Raw genomic sequence first — 12,326 nt, forward strand, 5'->3', positions numbered from 1 at the left:
GTATTTGCCCTTACATTTCAAGAGATTTGCTAGTGGAAGGTGGGAGCCTCATCGAAGAGGGGCCTCGCAAGTGGATGTAGGTCATTTGACCGAACCACTCTAAAATCGGCGTGATCTTTGGTTTGCATTTCATTATTGCTATTTACATTACTGCAAACGTTCTTACATGCTTTAGTTCCTTATTACCTTTACTGCGCAACTTTAAGAATACGCTTTCAAGTTAAGCTTTTCAAGTTCCGTTCTTATCGTACGAAAGATTTATCAAAACCAACGTTTTAATCCGCTGCACTAATTCACCCCCCCCTCTTAGTGCCGCTCCGATCCTAACAATTGGTATCAGAGCAAGGCTCACTCTCATATTTAGTTTAATACCCAAGAGAGATGGCTTACTCCGGCATGCATGAGGGTCATTCTATCACACGTCTACCCTTGTTTAATGGGTCGGATTATACTTATTGGAAGACTCGGATGAGGATCTTCCTCATTTCTATGGATTTCGAGCTTTGGACTATTGTTGAAAATGGATTTCAAAAATCTTCTCTTCTGATGAGCGAATGGAATGAATCGGAGAAGAAGGTTTTTGCTTTAAATGCAAAGGCTATGAATGCCTTGTTTTGTGCACTAGACAAAAATAAATTTAATCGTGTTTCAATTTGTGATTCGGCTTTTGATATTTGGAGAACTCTTGAGGTCACTCATGAAGGCACTAGCCGAGTGAAAGAGTCTAAAATCAACATCCTTGTGCACTCTTACAAACTTTTCAGAATGAAACCAAGTGAGTCCATCGGAGACATGTACACCCGGTTTACGGATGTCATCAATGGACTCAAAGCTCTTGGTAAAGATTTTACTAACTTTGAACTAGTAACTAAAATCTTAAGATCCCTCCCTAAAAGTTGGGATCCAAAAGTTACGGCCATTCAAGAATTATTTGATGAATGTAGAACTGTTAGCAAGAAGTTAAGTATCTTAAAGAAAGAGCATGCTTTACTACAAGATAAGTTTGATAGTCTTCAAACTCCTCCATGCTCTAAGTGTGAGCATTTAGAAGCAATAAAAAATAAAAATTTGCTTCTTAAAGAAACCTTAAACAAGTTTAAGGTTGGTAGCAAAGGATTAGATATGATCCTTACACACAAGGGTCACGTCGCAAATAGAAATGGAATTGGATTTGAAAAGGATTACATAAAAATCCAACCACTTTCATAAAAGGACCTACATTACATGTTTCCTCTTATATGAAATGCAACTTCTGTTGCAAATCCGGACATATTGCCTACAAATGTCCATTTAGGAAAATTAGTTCACAAAAATTAATATGGGTTCCTAAAGGAATTATAAAGGATTCAATAATAAATAACAAAGTTAGTGGATCAATTTTTGAGGCACCCAAAATCAAATGGGTACCTAAAAGTCATCCTCTTTTATAGACAAACCCACAAGCTAGGAGTAAGAGATGGTATCTCGATAGTGGATGCTCAAGACATATGACTGGAGATCCATCTCATTTCTCTATGCTCACTAGCAAAGAAGAAGGGTACGTCACCTTCGGAGACAACAACAAAGGCAAAATCATTGGCAAGGGAACTATTGGTAACAAATTTAGTTTTTCCATTGATGATGTTTTACTAGTTGATGGATTGAAACATAATCTCTTGAGTATTAGTCAACTATGCGATAAAGGTTATATCGTTAGATTCGAATCAAATATGTGTATTATCGAAAAACCAAACAATAACTTGACTATGATTGCATTAAAACAAAATAATGTCTACACCATCAACCTTGATGAACTAAGTAATGAAATGTGCTTCTCCGCTCTAAATGATGATGCTTGGCTTTGGCATAGGAGATTAGGCCATGCAAGCATGAAACTAATATCTAAGATCTCATCTAGAGAATTAGTATGAGGGATTCCAAATATGAAGTTTACTAAGGACAAAGTATGTGATGCATGTCAACTAGGTAAACAAATAAAAACTAGTTTCAAACCAAAAAATCAAATTAGCACCACTAGACCACTACAATTGATCCATTTGGACTTATTCGGACCAATTGACACAACAAGTCTAGGAGGAAGCAAATATGCATTTGTAATTGTGGATGACTATACTAGGTACACTTGGACCTATTTCTTAGTCCACAAAAGTGATTGCTTCAAGTGCTTCTCTAAATTTTGTAAACTCACTCAAAACGAAAAAGGTTTCATGATTTCATCAATTCAGAGTGATCACTGTGGCGAATTTCAAAACCGTGACTTTCAAAATTTTTGTGAAGTTAATGGATACAATCACAACTTCTCCACTCCGAGGAATCTGTTAGGATCGGAGCGGCACTAAGAGGGGGGGTGAATTAGTGCAGCGGATTAAAACTTCGATTTTAATAAAATCTTTCGTACGATAAGAACGGAACTTGAAAAGTTTAACTTGAAAGCGTATTCTTAAAGTTGCACAGCAAGGGTAATAAGGAACTAAAGCAGTAAGAAGATTTGCAGTAATGTAAATGACAATAATAAAATGCAAACTAGAGATTACGCCGATTTTTAGAGTGGTTCGGTCAAAAGACCTACTCCACTTGCGATGCCCCTCTTCGATGAGGCTCCAACCTTCCACTAGCAAATCTCTTGAAAATGGAAGGGTAAACACCCCTCTTACAACCTTTTACAAGCAGTTCAACCTCTTACAAATTTTCAATAAGAAAGAAGGAGGAGAACTCTCTAGCAAATTGAAAACAAGACTTGCTAAGACTTTCTAAGACTTTTCTCTCAATCAAAATGCTTCTCAAAAGTTGTAACCTCAGCTGAGATTTGAGGGGTATTTATAGGCCTCAAGAGGATTCAAATTTTGGGCTCCAAAATTTGAATTTTCTTAGGGTTTCCGGTGCTGGAGGTGCCACCGCCCAACCAGGCGGTGCCACCGCCCAGCGCTCGGGTGCTGGACGGTGCAACCGCCCAGCCAAGGAGGTGTCACCGCCCAGCTCTCGGGTGCTGGGCGGTGCCACCGCCCAGCTAGGCGGTGCCACCGCCTACAGTGTTTTCAGCCCGACTACAGTGTTTTCAGCCACTAGTTGGGCTTCAATCTTGGCTCTCTAGTTCGCTGGTTTAGCTTAATTTTTAGCCTAAACCAACTCTGACTTTGGGCCCAGTTGGCCCCTAACCAGGATATAGGATTATCTCTTAATCCTAATCCTAATTACAAGTGAACTACATAACAAAAACACATCCTAAGCAAGCTTTCAACCGCGAACGTCGAGTCTTGTTTCGGCGAGCTTTCCGACGAACTTCTTCCGACGGACTCCCATCAAGCTCCCGATCTTGTGATGACTTTAACGAGTAGCCGAGCCTTCTTGGTGATCTCCGTGAACCTCCGACGATCTCTTCGGCGAACTTCCGATAGGTTCCCGATTTCTTCTCGGTTGGTTCCGGCAGCATCTCCGACGATTCTTCGGACTCTTAAACATCCATCGATCTTGACTCTGGTATTCTTGCTTTGTGTTTTCTGGTTATCGTAGTTAATCCTGCACACTTAACTCAATAATATGGATTAGATCAAATAACCCATCAATTGATTTTATCATCAAAATCCGAGATTCAACAATCTCCCCCTTTTTGATGATGACAATCAATTGATGACGGAGTTAAACGTAACTCCCCCTATCTATATGCCATATTATGAGAAGATAAAACACTTGAATTTCATCATTGAATTCAAGTATAAACCGATAAGCTCTAACCGTAGAACTTATCGTTATTCTCATTAAGCATAATGTAAATGCGAAACTTTGATGAAAATCTTTTTCAAGTCGAAAGATAAGAGACAAATTTTACTATGACAAGAGATAAAGATTTTCAACTTGAATTGCATGATTATACATTTTAGACATGCATTCAATATGATCAATCAATCTTACGATATTTTCAAGGATTTTGCAAGGCATATAAGATAATCATCGATCGATCACTTTTCTCAAGGATTTTGCAATTCATATTTTGTCATGCTATTAAGAATGATATAAGTCATCACTTTTCTCCCCCTTTGTCATCAACAAAAAGGAAAATGAGACTTGAAGCACATATTTTGTCATACAACGATTTTATCATTGAAAATTAAGTATGCAAAAATATTTACGCAGAGTTCATTTTAGAGGAAAATTCAGCATGCATTCATATTATCTAATCTCTTCTTTCTATGAATAATAAAAATTGTAGATGTATAAGAGAGAGATTGGGATAAAAAATTCAAGTAGTAATTTCATGAAGTCAAGATCATAATTCGAATACAAACTCATTCAAATCGTCAAATTCATGAAAATCTCAACATTACTTTTTAATCATCACATTAGGCATTTAAAGAATTTTTGAAACATAGGAGAATGATGAATTTAAGCATACAATGTTTCAATCAAATTCAAGTCATGAATGCCAATACTTTCATATTTGTAAGTATCAATTCATGAATGCCAAAAGATATTATTTGTGATTCCAATTTTGCAAGATCAAGATTATGATTTAGATAAAACTTATTTAAATCAAATCGCTAACTTGAAATTCATAATCAAGTCATCAAAGTCGATTTCGAGATTTCACAACATGTCATATGGAATTTGAAGGAGAATGAGAGATGGAAAGAAGATGAAAAACTTTACGGAAAATCCAATCAAACAAGTTTATTGTTTAGGGACAATTTAACATACCTAATTCCCTTCTAATGAATTCAAATTGGTCTTCATTCAAGGCTTTTGTGAATGTATCTGCTAATTGATGCTTTGTGTCAATGAATTCTAGAACAACATTATTGTTAAGGACATGATCGCGTATGAAATGATGCCTAACGTCGATGTGCTTAGTTCTAGAATGCTGAATTGGATTTTTAGTAAGGCATATGGCACTAGTATTATCGCATTTTATGGGAATATTTTCAAGGTGAATTCCATAGTCTTCTAATGTATTTTTCATCCAAATTACTTGTGCACAACATGCACTTGCAGCAATGTATTCGGCTTCCGCCGTAGATAGTGCAACTGAATTTTGTTTCTTGGAAGTCCAAGAAACAAGTGCATGTCCTAAAAATTGGCATGTTCCGGATGTACTTTTTCTATCTATCCTGCATCCGCCAAAATCGGCATCTGCATAAGCTATTAGATCAATTTTTTCAGATTTTGGATACCACAATCCTAAATTTGGAGTTCCTTTAAGATACCTAAATATTCTTTTAACACTCTTAAGATGAGATAATTTAGGATTATATTGAAACCTAGCGCAAAGTCCTACACTAAACATAATATCCGGTCTAGTCGCAGTGAGGTAGAGTAGACTACCTATCATTCCCCTATATGTTTTTTGATCGAAACTTTCACCATTTTCATCCATATCTAACTTAGTCGCAGTACTCATAGGGGTGTTTATTGCTTTTGAATTATCCATGTTAAATCGTTTTAACAATTCTAATGTATATTTGGATTGGTTAAGAAATATACCATCACTAAGTTGTTTGATTTGTAATCCCAAAAAGAAAGTTAATTCACCCATTAAACTCATTTCAAATTCAAGACTCATACATTTGGCAAATGATTCACATAGTGATTCATCCGAAGAGCCAAACACAATATCGTCAACATAAATTTGCACAATAAGAAAATTATTTTCAAAATGTTTAATAAACAATGTAGTATCAACCTTGCCTTTGGTAAAATTATTTAAAATAAGAAAGGAACTAAGCCTTTCATACCAAGCTCTAGGAGCTTGTTTTAAGCCATAGAGAGCTTTAGTCAATTTGAATACATGATTAGGAAGAAGAGAATTTTCAAATCCGGGAGGTTGTTCGACAAATACTTCTTCGGAAATAAAACCATTCAAGAAAGCACTTTTAACATCCATTTGAAATAGTTTAAAATTATTACTACTAGCATAGGCAAGGAGCATCCTTATGGCTTCTAATCGAGCCACGGGAGCGAAGGTTTCTTCGTAATCGATACCTTCTTCTTGGTTGAAACCTTTGGCCACTAATCAAGCCTTGTTTCTAACCACGATACCATTTTCGTCTTGCTTGTTTCTAAAGACCCACTTAGTACCTATGACTAAGTGGTCACTTGGTCTAGGAACAAGCTTCCATACCTCATTCCTCTCAAATTGGTTCAATTCTTCTTGCATTGCAATGATCCAAAAATCATCTTTTAAGGCTTCATCAATGCATTTAGGTTCAATTTGAGAAAGGAAAGCGGCGTTAGCACAGAAATTTTTGAAAGAAGAACGAGTTTGAACCCCTTTTGATGTATCTCCTATAATTTGCTCTTTTGGATGAGCATCTACATACTTCCATTCTTTTGGTAAAGAAATTTCGGAAGAAGATGCATTCAAATGGCTATTTTGAGGAGAGGGTTCATTTAAATTCAAATTATCAAAACCAAGATCATCATCAAAATCATTTTTCTTTAAATCAGAAATTTCATTAAAAACTACATGAATAGACTCTTCCATTACTAAAGTTCTTTTATTAAAAACCCGAAAAGCTTTAGAAACGGAAGAGTAACCAAGAAAGATGCCTTCATCGGATTTAGCATCAAATTTTCCTAAAGCATCCCTTTCATTTAAAATAAAGCATTTACAACCAAAAACTTTAAAATAGGAGATGTTTGGTTTTTTGTTATTCCATAATTCATAGGGAGTTTTGGATAAGGATGGTCTTATTAGGACTCTATTCATGATGTAGCAAGCCGTATTTACGGCTTCGGCCCAAAAGTACTTAGGTAAACTATGTTCATTCAACATAGTTCTTGCCATTTCTTGTAGGTTTCTATTTTTCCTTTCAACTACTCCATTTTGTTGAGGATTTCTTGGAGTTGAGAAGTTGTGATTGTACCCATTACTTTCGCAAAAATTTTGAAAGTCACGGTTTTGGAATTCACCACCGTGATCACTCCGAATTGATGAAATCATGAAGCCTTTTTCGTTTTGAGTGAGTTTACAAAATTTAGAGAAACACTTGAAGCAATCACTTTTGTGAGCTAAGAAATAGGTCCAAGTGTATCTAGAGTAGTCATCCACAATCACAAAAGCATATTTGCTTCCACCTAGACTTGTTGTATCAATTGGTCCAAATAGGTCCAAATGGATCAATTGTAATGGTCTAGTAGTGCTAATTTGATTTTTTGGTTTGAAGCTTGTTTTTATTTGTTTGCCTAGTTGACATGCATCGCATACTTTGTCCTTAATAAACTTTATATTTGGAATTCCTCGTACTAATTCTTGAGATGAGATCTTAGATATTGTTTTCATGCTTGCATGGCCTAATCTCCTATGCCAAAGCCAAGCATCATCATTTATGACGGAGAAGCACATTTCATTACTTAGTTCATCAAGATTGATGGTATAGACATTATTTTGTTTTAAAGCAATCATAGTCATGTTATGATTTGGTTTTTCAATAATGTACATATTTGATTCAAATCTAACGATGTAACCTTTATCGCATAGTTGACTAATACTCAAGAGATTATATTTCAATCCATCAACTAGTAAGACATCATCAATGGAAAAATTAAATTTGTTACCAATAGTTCCCTTGCCAATGATTTTGCCCTTGTTGTTGTCTCCGAAGGTAACGTACCCTTCTTCTTTGCTAGTGAGCATAGAGAAATGAGATGGATCTCCAGTCATATGTCTTGAGCATCCACTATCGAGATACCATCTCTTGCTCCTAGCTTGTGGGTTTGTCTACAAAAGAGGATGATTTTTAGGTACCCATTTGATTTTGGGTGCCTCAAAAATTGACCCACTAACTTTGTTATTTATGATTGAATTCTTTATAGTTCCTTTAGGAACCCATATTAATTTTTGTGAACTAATTTTCCTAAATGGGCATTTGTAGGCAATATGTCCGGATTTGCAACAAAAGTTGCATTTCATATAAGAGGAAACATGTAATGTAGGTCCTTTTATGAAAGTGGTAGGATTTTGATGTAATCCTTTTACAAATCCAATTCCATTTCTATTTGCGATGTGACCCTTGTGTGCAAGGATCATATCTAATCCTTTGCTACCAACCTTAAACTTGTTTAAGGTTTCCTTAAGAAGCAAATTTTCATTTTTTATTGCTTCTAAGTGCTCACACTTAGAGCATGGAGGAGTTTGAAGACTATCAAACTTATCTTGTAGCAAAGCATGCTCTTTCTTTAAGATACTTAACTTCTTGCTAACAGTTCTACATTCATCAAATAATTCATGAAAAGCAATAGATAGTTCTTCAAAAGATAAATCTTCATTAAATAAATCACATACCTCTTCTTCTAAAGCCATTAGCGCGTAATGAGCAACTTGCTCGTTGTTGGACTCCTCTTCTTCGGACGCGCTTGAATCATCCCATGTTGCCTTGAGCACCTTCTTCTTTGATGTCCTCTTTTTAGCTTGAGGACAATCGTTCTTGTAGTGTCCCGGTTTTTTGCATTCATAGCAAATCACTTGGTCCTTCTTTTGTTCAAATTTATTTTTTATATTATTTTTAAGTTTGTTCTTTCTTAAATATTTTTTAAATTTTTGAGTCAAAAGTGCAATGTCATTTTCACTGTCCTCATCACTTGATGTTCCTTTCAAGTGGTCTTCTTGTGATTTGAGTGCCATATCCTTCCTGTTCTTTGGAAGGGGGTTCTCGAGCTCGTCATGAGCTTGACATGTCATTTCGTAGGTCATTAGAGACCCAATGAGTTCTTCAAGAGGGAATGCTTTAAGGTCTTTGGCCTCTTGAATGGCCGTAACTTTTGGATCCCAACTTTTAGAGAGGGATCTTAAGATTTTAGTTACTAGTTCAAAGTTAGTAAAATCTTTACCAAGAGCTTTGAGTCCATTGATGACATCCGTAAACCGGGTGTACATGTCTCCGATGGACTCACTTGGTTTCATTCGGAAAAGTTCGTAAGAGTGCACAAGGATGTTGATTTTGGACTCTTTCACTCGGCTAGTGCCTTCATGAGTGACCTCAAGAGTTCTCTAAATATCAAAAGCCGAATCACACATTGAAACACGATTAAATTCATTTTTGTCTAATGCACAAAACAAGGCATTCATAGCCTTTGCATTTAAAGCAAAAACCTTCTTCTCCGATTCATCCCATTCGCTCATCGGAAGAGAAGATTTTTGAAATCCATTCTCGACAATAGACCAAAGCTCAAAGTCCATAGAAATGAGGAAGATTCTCATGCGAGTCTTCCAATATGTGTAATCCGACCCATTAAACAAAGGTGGTCGTGCAATAGAATGGCCCTCTTGCATGCCGGAGTAAGCCATCTCTCTTGGGTATTAAACCAAATATGAGAGATAACCTTGCTCTGATACCACTTGTTAGGATCGGAGCGACACTAAGAGGGGGGGTGAATTAGTGCAGCGGATTAAAACTTTGATTTTAATAAAATCTTTCGTACGATAAGAACGGAACTTGAAAAGTTTAACTTGAAAGCGTATTCTTAAAGTTGCACAGCAAGGGTAATAAGGAACTAAAGCAGTAAGAAGATTTACAGTAATGTAAATGACAATAATAAAATGCAAACCAGAGATTACGCCGATTTTTAGAGTGGTTCGGTCAAATGACCTACTCCACTTGCGATGCCCCTCTTCGATGAGGCTCCTACCTTCCACTAGCAAATCTCTTGAAAATGGAAGGGTAAACACCCCTCTTACAACCTTTTACAAGCAGTTCAACCTCTTACAAATTTTCAATAAGAAAGAAGGAGGAGAACTCTCTAGCAAATTGAAAACAAGACTTGCTAAGACTTTCTAAGACTTTTCTCTCAATCAAAATGCTTCTCAAAAGTTGTAACGTCAGCTGAGATTTGAGGGGTATTTATAGGCCTCAAGAGGATTCAAATTTTGGGCTCCAAAATTTGAATTTTCTTAGGGTTTCCGGTGCTGGAGGTGCCACCGCCCAACCAGGCGGTGCCACCGCCCAGCGCTCGGGTGCTGGACGGTGCAACCGCCCAGCCAAGGAGGTGTCACCGCCCAGCTCTCGGGTGCTGGGCGGTGCCACCGCCCAGCTAGGCGGTGCCACCGCCTACAGTGTTTTCAGCCCGACTACAGTGTTTTCAGCCACTAGTTGGGCTTCAATCTTGGCTCTCTAGTTCGCTGGTTTAGCTTAATTTTTAGCCTAAACCAACTCTGACTTTGGGCCCAGTTGGCCCCTAACCAGGATATAAGATTATCTCTTAATCCTAATCCTAATTACAAGTGAACTACATAACAAAAACACATCCTAAGCAAGCTTTCAACCGTGAACGTCGAGTCTTGTTTCGGCGAGCTTTCCGACGAACTTCTTCCGACGGACTCCCATCAAGCTCCCGATCTTGTGATGACTTTAACGAGTAGCCGAGCCTTCTCGGTGATCTCCGTGAACCTCCGACGATCTCTTCGGCGAACTTCCGATAGGTTCCCGATTTCTTCTCGGTTGGTTCCGGCAGCATCTCTGACGATTCTTCGGACTCTTAAACATCCATCGATCTTGACTCCGGTATTCTTGCTTTGTGTTTTCTGGTTATCGTAGTTAATCCTGCACACTTAACTCAATAATATGGATTAGATCAAATAACCCATCAATTGATTTTATCATCAAAATCCGAGATTCAATAGAATCCCCAACAAAATGGAGTAGTTGAAAGAAAAAATAGAAACCTACAAGAAATGGCAAGAACTATGTTAAATGAACATAGTTTACCTAAGTATTTTTGGGCCGAAGCCGTAAATACGGCTTGCTACATCATGAATAGAGTCCTAATAAGACCATCCTTATCAAAAACTCCCTATGAATTATGGAATAACAAAAAATCAAATATTTCCTATTTTAAAGTTTTCGGTTGTAAATGCTTTATTTTGAATGAAAGGGATGTCTTAGGAAAATTTGATGCTAAATCCGATGAAGGCATCATTCTTGGTTACTCTTCCGTTTCTAAGGCTTTTCGGGTTTTTAACAAAAGAACGTTAGTAATAGAAGAGTCTATTCATGTAGTTTTTAATGAAATTTCTAATTAAAAAAAAATGATTTTGATGATGATCTTGGTTTTGATAAATTGAATTTAAATGATCCTCCTCCTCAAAATAGCAACTTGGATGCACCTTCTTCCGAAATTTCCTTACCCAAGGAATGGAAGTATATAGATGCTCATCCAAAGGAGCTAATTATAGGAGATACATCAAAAGGGGTTCAAACTCGTTCCTGTTTCAACAATTTTTGTGCTAATGCCGCCTTCCTTTCTCAAATTGAACCTAAATGCATTGACGAGGCCATAAAAGATGATTTTTGGGTTATTGCAATGCAAAAGGAATTGAATCAATTTGAGAGGAATAAGGTTTGGAAGCTTGTTCCTAGATCTAGTGACCATTTAGTCATTGGTACTAAATGGGTCTTTAGAAACAAGCAAGACGAAAATGGCATCGTGGTTAGAAACAAGGCTAGATTAGTGGCCAAAGGTTTCAACCAAGAAGAAGGTATCGATTACGAAGAAACCTTCGCTCCCGTGGCTCGATTAGAAGCCATAAGGATGCTCCTTGCCTATGCTAGTAGTAATAATTTTAAACTATTTCAAATGGATGTCAAAAGTGCTTTCTTGAATGGTTTTATTTCCGAAGAAGTATATGTCGAACAACCTCCCGGATTTGAAAATTCTCTTCTTCCTAACCATGTATTCAAATTGACTAAGGCCCTCTATGGCTTGAAACAAGCTCCTAGAGCTTGGTATGAAAGGCTTAGTTCCTTTCTTATTTTAAATAATTTTACTAAAGGCAAGTTTGATACTACATTGTTTATTAAACATTTTGAAAATAATTTTCTTATTGTGTAAATTTATGTTGACGATATTATTTTTGGCTCTTCGGATGAATCACTATGTGAATCATTTGCCAAATGTATGAGTCATGAATTTGAAATGAGTTTAATGGGTGAATTAACTTTCTTTTTGGGATTACAAATCAAACAACTTAGTGATGGTATATTTCTTAACCAATCTAAATATACATTAGAATTGTTAAAATGATTTAACATGGATAATTCAAAAGCAATAAACACCCCTATGAGTACTGCGACTAAGTTAGATATGGATGAAAATAGTGAAAATTTCGATCAAAAAACATATAGGGGAATGATTGGTAGTCTACTCTACCTCACTGCAACTAGACCGGATATTATGTTTAGTGTAGGACTTTGCGCTAGGTTTCAATCTAATCCTAAATTATCTCATCTTAAGAGTGTTAAAAGAATATTTAGGTATCTTAAAGGAACTCCAAATTTAGGATTGTGGTATCCAAAATCTGAAAAATTTGATCTAATCGCTTATGTAGATGCCGATTTTGG

This window comes from Musa acuminata, chromosome BXJ1-2 (genome assembly GCF_036884655.1).
Source record: "Musa acuminata AAA Group cultivar baxijiao chromosome BXJ1-2, Cavendish_Baxijiao_AAA, whole genome shotgun sequence".
Lineage (NCBI taxonomy): Eukaryota > Viridiplantae > Streptophyta > Magnoliopsida > Zingiberales > Musaceae > Musa > Musa acuminata.